Here is an 11224-nt window from a genome sequence, read left to right as displayed (position 1 = left end):
GTCCGCCTTATTACAGGTGCATTATATCCCATAACACACAGCCAAACTCTAAATCAGGGCCTTTTAAAGTAACTAGAGAGAACCATCTGCTCTTAAGTTTGATTTAATAGTCCTGATAAATACATTTAAGGTTTGAGTGTCTGTACTGGGAAGGACGAAGACTAAGTTTTGGATAACCCAGAGAGTGAATACGACCTTTATATCTAATCCAAGTCACATGTCTGTGTCATGAAAGAAATAAAGAATGTTTGAAAAAAGGCTACTTTTAATCTAGGTACTTCAAAATAACAACTGCGAATAAAACTCTCTTTTCCAAATGTAGGCATAGAAAAAGAAAGTAGGTGAAATCCCCTGCTATGAGCTCTGCTTCTAGCTGATTAGAGGCCCTCCTTCACAGAGAAAGAGCAAGGAGAGACAGCTTACCTTGGTGATTGAATTTGAACGCAAATAAAGCCAATTGATGAGTGCCACTTGAAAAGAGGAAACAGGGTTGAATAGGGTGGTCCAAGAAGTTCTGGAATCACTCCAACTTCTTAGAAAATAACAACTGTTATTGGTGTAGAAGTAGTATTGGATACAGATGGGGAGGAAGTGTTAAGACCACATTTATCACTCCTCCTCATTAGTCAGTAATCCTGTTACACAACGGTATGGATCCACTGATAAATCATCAAATCTGACATACAGTGTTTCAGGTCAAAACTAGGCAAGAAAGTATGCTTTGCCCTAAAGATTATCACATCTTCTACATTTCCAAACGTAATCCCTAAAAAGGTTTTGACAGGTCTTTCAGAATATATAATGACAAGCAGTGGTGGCTCCTCCGCTAAAGCGAAGGAGCGTCGCCCCACTGCTTGAACTGCAAGCTGAATACAAAAAAAAAGATAATAAAGTTAGTTATTATCATTTTGTTTTCTGTACTCAGCTTGCAGCTGAAGCCAGGGGGCAGGAGGAGTGGTGGCAGCACCTGAAGTGCGCATAATGGATTGGCTGGCCATCTCGGGCCGGCCAAAGTATCATGTGCACTCTGCATGTTCTCCATACAGACTTTATTACAGCCTGCTTGGAGAAAATACACAGCCTGCCAGCACCTGTGTGAGTGCCGATTCATGGCGCTCAGGCCAATCACAATGCTGCTAATGCAGCATTGTGATTGGTCAGGGGATTCTGGGAGGCTGTGTGCTTCCTGTGGAAGGAGAACGGAGGACAGAGGAAGAAGAGGCGGCGGCTGGCGGTACAGGTAAGTGCTTTTTTAAAATACATTTTTATTGCGCATCCACTTCCTACGCCTCCCGCCCCACCACTCCGGTTCGGTAGCAGCCATTACTGATGACAAGCCTTTAACCTCGGTTGTTAATATGATTGACAGGGTGCCCATTAGGCACACCCTGAGTGTGTGAGAGAAAGGCAGAAAATCCAACTGGCCTGGCTAAAAACTGAAAGTTCTCTTCCCCGACTGGAGAGTTTGTGTGTATGATATTGTGGATGGGTGAGTGGGTCAATGTAAGAATGAGTCAATGGGTGGATAAATAGATGCACATGTGCAAGGAAAAGTGATAGAGCTCATGGAATAATCCAGACACTTTCATTTATAAGACAGTCCTATTGGTTTTACCAATTATTTGTTTTTTTTCTTTCAAATCAAAAGCACTTTTTCTCCCAAATTATATTTTAAATACTGTTTTAAAATGTCAGGGAAGAGGCTCTATCTCTTTCCATTTTTCTGCCCACCTCCAAAAGTAACCCTTCTCAGCTCTACAGTCATTATCTGATCATCAGGTTGCTTCTGAACGCCCCTGTGATGCATTAACCCCTTCAGTGCCACGCCCTTTCCCCCTCCTGTGCCGGGTGTTGCACTAGTGGGTGGGGTTCATGACGAGATAGTCTCGTCATGGGCACAGCGCAACCATGCTCCATGACGAGACTATCTCGTCATGGGCACTGAAGAGGTTAAGGTCTCCTCTGCAACAGCTTTCATAACTTTGGTAAACCTGCAAGCAGTCCTCAGGGCCTGACTCGTCTCCAGCCACTTTTTTTTAAATATCTGGTGAGAGATAATCTTCATGACAATACAAGACATCAGTGCCAAAGCTCAGTCATTCCACACGATTCTTAGCCAACAGCTTCACACTCAATGTGTTCCAATTTGCCGATAGACAAGGGAAGTATTAGGACGAGAATGCACCAGCAATATTAAAGGGTCCTGGTCACTCTAAACCCTTTCTTACACTCTCATGTCAGCAGAGAACATCATCTAGGTGCATCAGGCAAAGAAAGAGTCTAGCCTAATAAACAGGAACCCCGGGAAAACATGGCGGCCGCTAGATAGAGCGGTTCGCGCTCTCCAAGCAGCCTCCTGAAACCCGCACCGCTGCATCACAGATCGCAGGCTATGCCGACACTTTCACTCGCGAAGCGCTTATGAGACGGAGTGCAGCTGTTCACGGAACCTCTTAAGGATTCAGTGAGACTTACAGAGAGCTCCTCACAAGAATGGAACGGCAGGCACTGGCGAATGTGCCTGCCGGCGAAATCCTTCTCTCCCGCTCCTGCTCCTGCCTTTCTCCCATGTTGGAGACGGGCAGCCGTGGAGTATAGGCGCGGCCGTGCGGCCGCTGCTCGAGGGCTTCATACAACCATATCGGCCAGCAGAGTCAGAGGGAAACTGACATCGAGGGATACAGTATTGCATAGGTTCCGCCTTACTGGAGATACACCGGCATCAGTTTCAGCTGGAGCTGGTTTGGAGGAGCTGGAAAGACCGGGACGACTTTCCCTCGGCTCGGGTGAGGCGGTTGATTTGATTAGGGATGGATTAAAGGCACTCAGCAGTAAAAATAAAGACCCTCAACTAGGAACCACAAGGAGCAAGACTGGTAATCGAGGTAAGGGGCTCAGGTTGGAAGAAACTAAACTACAACTCCCAGAGTGTACCTTGGTGCTGGCTCCAAAAATAAGTCAGGAGCCCAATTCAAGCCCAATTGAGATTAAGCAAGAGACTGTGAAAGAGGGAAAAAAAATACTAGGCAAAAAAAGACTAAAAATAAGAATCTGAAAGCCCCAGGAGGTATAACTCCATCACTACGCTCTTACTTTAAAGTCTTGCCTCAAGTGTTAGAGATTACACAGGATATGGCAGCATTTAGGGGGAAAAGTTTGCAGCAGGATAAACAAGAAAAGCAGGGTATATCTAATGCTAATGCTAATGCTACTGCTATTTCCAGCCCAATCTCCCCCTCTAATTCGTCCTCGGAAGTGGTAATGCTCGAGGGACCTCTATTACCTATCCTCCCTGACTCGGCTATGATCACAGAGACGGCTACTGTCAGCAAAATATCTAGCCAACAAGACAAAATACCTGATGAGAAGACACAAAAGGCAACAGCAGCAGGAAAGGCGTCAAAACAGGATGTAGTAGACCGGGATCAGGAAGATCTGGGAGTAGGTAATACACTTGAGGCCCTAGTCAGCTCTATTGCTGCAATGAGGGAGGAGATTAGACATGATATTGCAGTCTCTAAAACTAACCAAAATGAAATAAGAGTAACTTGTGAGGTATTAGGTCAGAAGGTGGACGGCCTATGTGAAAGAACTGTAATATTGGAATCTTCCGTAGGTCTTTTGACCACAGACCTAGAGACTGCTAGATCTAAAATAGACACTCTCCAAAGAGATGGGGATAACATGAGAGAGAGGATAGAAGTTCTAGAAAATTATTCAAGGCGTAATAACATCAGACTTTTGAAAATTCCAGAAGGCAAGGAAGGTGCTGACCTTAAAGGCTTTATAATTCGGACATTAAAGGAATCCCTTAACCTTGAGGAGACAGTTGAAGAGTTAGACAAAGACATCCAGAGAATCCACAGAGATCCGTTTCGCATGAACCCAGCTAGAATTAAACCCAGAAAGGTGTTAATCAATTTCCTGACCTATGCACTTAAAGAAAAAATTCTAAATCTGGCTCTGAAAGCTAGAACAATGAAGGGCCCGGATTTCTCCTTTGAGATACGTTCAGACCTTTCTAAAACCACACTGGATAGACAGTGGGAGCTTGGGCAGCGTATGGATAAATTTAGGTCATTAGGTGCCACAGTGCAGATGAAGTTTCCAGCATTCCTACGGATCATGTACAATAACAAGATGCACAATATCCGTTCTATTCACGATGCTGATGCCTTACTAGAATCTATCAGAGGACACGCCCAGACCCAGAGTGCAAAATAACTCAGGTGTGACTAGTAATATGGAAGTCTCTTTGGTCCCCAAAAAGGGAAAATCTACATAAAGAAGAAGAGGAAGAGGGAGAGATGTAAAGGGAGAATAAAGATAAAGGAAAAAGGGGCAGAAAGACGAAAAAGGGAGGAAAGAGGGAAAAAAAAGGAAAAAAAGAATAGAATGGGAAAGAAGGAGGAAGGGAGAGAGAAGGGGAAGAGAAAAGGAAATAAAGGTGAAGGTTGTGCATATTGGTTGGCAATAGCAACTTCTTACCTTAACATATAGCAGCGGGGGGTCGAGGGGTAGGGCTGTAGGTGGGCGTAAATCTGGCCAGACACCAGGCCGGAATGACTAGGGGTGGGTTTTCCAGGAGAGGGGGGGTGGGGGGGGGGGGGGGTCAAGGTTCATATAGCAAAAAATCCTCATTTGTCTAGTCTCTTTATTTTTTTCAGGGTGTTCTTTCTTCCAAAACCAGATTTCTTACATGCTAAAACTAAGATGTCACCAAATAGGGTATAAAATAGTTTCATGACAGCTATCCATTATATGTTTTGGAATGTTATTGGTCTGCGTGTGAGAGATAGACAAGATTGTATCTTACAATATCTGAGGGATTCCCCGGCGCAGATCATAGCTCTCCAGGAAACACATCTCCTCAAAACAGAGGCCACTACTCTGCTTAAGAAACAGAGGTGGATTGATAAATTTTGCTCAACAGACCACAACGCTAATATCAGGGGGGTAATATTCATTTTCAAAAAATCTGTAAATGCTCAGATCCTGGACTGTAAAGAAGACCATACAGGGAGATGGCTATTAGTGAGAGTCTCGCTGGATGACCAGATTCGTATCTTAGTGGGTTACTATGGTCCTAACTCAGATGATCCCTCGCACTTGGATGCTGTTAGAAACCAACTAGTATTACTACAGGATCCAGTGATCTGAGTGGGAGACTTTAACATCGTCCTTAACCCTAAGCTGGATAAATCAACGAAATCTAGAAACTGTAGTTCCGTCAAATCTAGGCAAACTCTTATTACAATTATGTCACAACTTGGCCTGGCGGATCTATGGAGAGAAAGAGTGGGCAACAAGTTAGGGGTGTCTTTTCGAAATAGTCGTTTTAAACATAAATCTAGAATTGATTATGCGCTTTTTAGCTATTGCTTAAAAGACACTCTGACAACGATAGAATATTTACCATCACACCTGTCAGACCATTCTGCATTAACGTTTACTTTGAGATCTGAAAACATCATCAAACATTCATCTTGGTCCTTCGACCGGACACTTCTGCTCGAAGAGGGAGAGGTAAAATTTCTGCTAGCTGAGTCCTCAGTATTTTTTGATATAAATAGGGACTCTGCAGGTTTGGCGGTGGTCTGGGAAACCTTTAAGGCCTTTTTAAGGGGTCAGATCACTAATAGAGCCTCATATAGGCGGAAAATGTATAGAGAGAAGGTAGCCACCCTAGAACAAGATATGAAAACCCTAGAGTTAAGGAGTGACCCGTCCTCAGTAACATTAGAGGGACAGGGAAAAATGGATGAGTTAAAAACACAATTGAAAAACATCTTACAGGAGAGAGTAAATAAAAGCGACTAAGATTTCCCAGTTTGAATTTGCAGAGGCCGCAGGGAAAGTGTTAGCATGGAAAATAAAAACAGACCAAGCCCTTAAATATATTAAGGAAATCAAGATAGAGGGAGAGGCGATTGTAAGATCCACTAACCTAGATATAGGTAAAGCCTTCTTTGAATTTTTTGAGGCAATATATAGGGAAGATCTCCCCAACGATCAGCAGGCAAGGGATAGATGGCTGGAAGCTATCACACTTCCAACCCTCTCACTGACACAGAGTCAGGCACTAGAATCGGAGATAACAGAGGCCGAGGTGAAAAACGACATTAGCAAATCTAAAAAAGGGAAAGCGGAAGGCCCAGATGGGCTGCCGGGGGAGGTTTATAGATCATTAGAAAGTGTCATTGCCCCCGTGCTGATGGATCTATTTAATGGCATCCTAATAGAAGGAAATTTACCACCTAAATCCTGGGGGGAGGCTACAATTGTACTCATCCCGAAACCAGGTAAATCTCCCCTTGAGTGCAGGTCATATAGACCAATATCATTATTAAATAACGATTATAAAATTATTTCAGAAAGACTGGCTAGTGTTATTGGTACTATAATTCATTTAGATCAAAAAGGATTCATTAAAGGTCGACAATTATCCGATCTAACACATGAACTGATAGGGGCTATAGATATCGCTACAGCCTTTTCCCTACCTTTAGCTACCTTAACCTTAGACGCAACTAAGGCTTTCGATAGAGTCAATTGGCTCTATCTGAATGATGTACTTAAAAAATTTAATTGTGGGGAGGGTTTTCGTAGAACTATAAACCTGCTTTACGGTGCACCTTCAGCCAGGTTATTGGTCAATGGGGTTCTAACGGATGCCTTTAATATAACCAGAGGCACAAGGCAGGGCTGCCCGCTTTCCCCTCTCCTCTTCAATCTATATATTGAACCATTTGCCCAGCTTTTGCGTGAGGAGGCTAATATTCCATCTTTTAGCTTTGGAGAGTGGGAAAGGCGGGTAGCACTCTATGCTGACGATATCTTGGTCTTTACATCTGATCCACTAAAGGCTTTTCCAGTCGTTATTAAACGGGCAGAAGAGTTCGGTCACATTTCGGGCTACGATATTAACTCGAGTAAAAGTGAAATAATGGTATGGAACCTATCAGATATACAACTGGGGGTAAACATCTCGACCTCCATGCGTTATCTTGGGATAAGAGTTACCCAAGAAGTGGGTAGCATTGGACAAACTAACTTGAATAGAATATACATTGAGACCAAAAGTCTGCTAAAATCTTGCACTCACTTGCCACTTTCTAAAATGGGCAGGGTAAACTTGGTCAAAATGTGTATTCTTCCAAAGTTTACGTTCATTTTTAATGCTATCCCCATCGCATTTGACCTTAAAACAATCGAAAAATCTCAGCGAGAAATTAACTCTTTTATATGGAACTATAAACCCATCAGAATAGCATGGAAAAAGTTGAGGAGAAGAAGAGAGAAGGGTAGGCTTGCTCTGCCGGATCTATTGCACTATGCATGGGCCTTCCAGATGTCATATTCTAGGATGCTTCTAAAAACGCCATCTAATCTTCCTACTGGGTCAATGTATAAAGCTATGTTAACAGGGGCGAATTTAGCACTAGACGGATTTATGTTCAAATTTGGGAGTCAGAAATTCTTTAAAAAAATCAAACTCAAAATTCTACAGTCATGGACTAAAACCTGGCTTATCATTAGAAAAAGATCGGGTTTGTCATACTACTCTAATTTCGCCCCAATTTGGGACTCACCTGGTCTTCCACTATGTTTGAGAGATAGCCTGTCTTCCATAATAGAACATGCAGGCATTACGAGATGGGGTCAGCTTTTTAAGGAAGGATCATTAACACTTTGGGATGAAATATACGAGCAGGTTGGCCTTGAGCTTTCTGGATTCAAATACATTCAACTGGAAAGCTGGGCGAGATCACAACGTCGTATAGATGCTCAGCTAGGGAAGGTCAGCATACTGGAGCAACGGTTAGTGGAACGACCACCAGGAGGGAAAGAAGTAGCTATATGGTATTGGCAGTTGTTGGAGGAAATTGATGGGGAGTTTCTTCTTCCGGATGAGCTATGGGGGGAGGCGACTGGCCTCCAATGTGAAGAGATGTGGTCAAACTCCTTCGGCCTCCTTCATAAAATTGTCAAGCCATCATGGTTAAGACGAAATCATCTATTTTCAGCACATCGTGCATATATAACACCGTTGAAATTGTCCAAATTTCTCCCTGATAAAAAGTGCAACAAATGTAACTTCATTGGAGCATGTGATGTTCACATGTTCCTGGAGTGCCCGGACATTGCCAAATTTTGGGAGGAAGTGAAAAATACTTTAAATTCCATTTTAAATGCATCCCTGTCAATAACTCTAACACTTGTTATCTTTGGGCAGGAAGATACTATCATCGGCAAAGCAAGGTCCTTCCTCTTTTATGCAATTCTATTGGCCAGAAGGCAAATTTGTATACATTGGGTAGAGAAAGCCCCATCACACTCTGGGTGGCTTTCGTCTTTATACGAAACATCTAAAGCTGACCTTAATAGAACATGTAGCAAACGTAACTTGGCTTTTTGGAATCTGTTGATCGAATGGAGATAATATCCCGTTTTTTTTGTGGTTTTTTTCCCCCGGGTCCCATGATTATGCCCTGAACACTCCTTGGACCGGGTCTAGCCTAGTTACGTTAATAGTCCTGTAGGTTGAAATATACCTAGATGTAGTCAGCGATAGTCCTTCTGGTTTTGGGAAATGGCCACCACAATCATAACAACCCACGCCTCTGTGTTGTGTAAAGTGGTTGGAATCTCCCATACTGAGGGTAAGGCAAATGAGGACAAAAAAAAGAAATACAAAATAAAATAAACAGGAACCCCACTTAAAAGTAACTATTTCTGAATTACTTGAATGCATCCTTCAATTGACTATTGACATATGACCGATTCTGGAGCTAAAGTTCCACTTTAGTCTTGTGTCCTGTATTTTTTATGCATGGTACTACGATCTCCAAAAAGCTCCTCCCCATCAAGATGATTAACTCAGTCTCTCATAAGGATTAACACAACAATTTTAAAATATTTGCTTATATTTAGGCACAGACCACTGAAAGTTCCACCAGGTCAGTAAGTTTGGACTCGTGTTTTTATTTAATAAATGCCTTCTTACTGGTCTATCCAGCAAAATCTAGGAAGAGAAAACTGTTTCCTTCGCCAGAAGTGGAGCCCCCTCTGCTGATGACATTGTTTATGAAAAGAAATCGCACAATCTCAGCAAACTGTGCTTGTGGTCAGACAGAAGACCTGCCTCACTACTTGCTGTCCTGTCCACTGTAAGAAACAGTATGAGGAAGAAAGATCAAACACTACTTAAAGAAGGAACAGTTCGAGATCAAAGATGAAAACATTCTACCTGCTCAGCAACATCTCTGTGTCCACCACAAGACTTATGGGTTGATATGTGTTAAAAAGCTGGAACATAAGAGTAAAGATGTTAAAGAACAAGCAGGCCTGAAACTCATACAAGTGGAATTATGAGTGACATATCACAAGAACTGGAACTATGAACATCTCTTGTAATACTTAAAAAAAAAAAAAGAAACACCCTGTAACAAACTTTTATTGATTTTATTTTTCCTCTTTCTCTGTTCTTTTTTTGCCTTTTGCTGATATGCGCGTGCAAAAGGCTTTTTCGACTAAAAAATCCATAATAAAATCCATAATTCCAAGTCAAAATCCATCGATAATCCTGGGGAACAGGATACACATCTTTGAGGAAGAGTTAAAATTACCTACTAGAATCTGTATTGCTCCCTTCAATGCCTGTACTCTCTCTATTCTTAAACAAACTATACAATACCTTAACCTTCTGATGAAACAAAACATGTATGTTTTACACCAGATTAGATGTCCTCCACATTTCCTCCATCCATATACTTCTTAACAGCTGGAGCAAAAAGGTGCTTAAATAGGACAATGTAACCTTGATAATGTATAGCATCGACAGCTCAAGTTTATTGAAGAAAATAATTTTGCAAATGTTCAAGAAATAACTTCATACCTTTTTTAAAGCCATCAGCATTCCAGCTCATGACATTACATCTGTCACAAACATGATGGGATACAAGGGCACATTCGTGGGTGATATCAGTAATTCCCAAACCTATATCCTCTCTTTTAGTTCCCTTAACATCATCATGTTGTTTTTTCTTTTGATGTGTTCTCTACTGAAAGTTGGATGTTATTGGCTATTGACTGAAGGGTCAGAATTTCATTCAAATCACATGTTCAAACTATGCATAACCACTACTCTACCCTTTTTCTTTTGAGACGTTTGAAGATTGGTGTGCTGCCTGATCTCATTTTTTAAGGTGGGGCCAATAGTGAGAGCTGCAAAATATGTGCATTAACTGAGAATGTGAAATCATTTACCACACAAGACCATAATCTTATCTTCCTTGGGGCAGGATCCAGTTTCACTTGTGAGCCACTGTCAATTTCTAGGACCAATAAGGATGCATGGCACATCTCTTCCTTTCCCAGATGCTGCTCCCAGACTAAATGCTATCATTTTATTTTCCTATCAATGTAATGTAATTTTTGTCTGATGTAAATTCACCAGAACATAAGAAGCTCCTCTTTATGGGATTATGGCAGGGGAAGGTAGACCAACCTCCTGTGAACAGGGTTTGGGCTGTTGTAATTAGTATGAAGTTTGTTCTAGTTAACACAAATTGTGTAAGAACATACCAGGGGAAAGGGCTTTCTTTGTATTTATGTTTGCCTGTTTTCTCATTCTTTTCTAGTAGACTGACTACTTAAGATCCATATTAAAATTAACATAGAATAGAAAAGTTAAAACAGTAAATAGTGTTTAGTTTTGACAGATAAAATATATGAATGCCCCAGTCACATTAGGTTTTAAATATAAAATATAAGTACATTTTTGGGCAGGGTGGAGCCCAGTCCAACCTCTTCTGACCTCTGACAGAATTTATTAATGCACACACATTTTTAAATATGAAAATCTACAAATGTAATTTTTTAATGTCAGAAATATGTGTACACATTTTTTTTGTCTGAAATTTATGTTCCTGAGTAAATCTCAGCATGCAAAAATATACGATTAACAGATTGTCTTTGTCAATCAGGCACTAAGAGGAAAATGTTACTTCAGCACATTTGTGCAAAAATATGTTTAGATAATCCAAGTTAAAGGTAAACTCTCATTTACATATCTTCATTATATTAATTTGATATCAACGTAAATGATGTAACAACATCTTAACAGTGTCCGAAATTCCTCTAAGTTGACTTTCAAACTGAAATACACGTAATATATCAAAGTATATATAACATTCCACATAAGTATATTATTTGTTTATGA

This window comes from Triturus cristatus, chromosome 2_1, assembly GCF_964204655.1.
Source record: "Triturus cristatus chromosome 2_1, aTriCri1.1, whole genome shotgun sequence".
In the NCBI taxonomy this organism is placed as follows: Eukaryota; Metazoa; Chordata; class Amphibia; order Caudata; family Salamandridae; genus Triturus; species Triturus cristatus.
The sequence above is the reverse complement of the archived record's forward strand: the minus strand, read 5'-3'. Positions refer to the sequence as shown.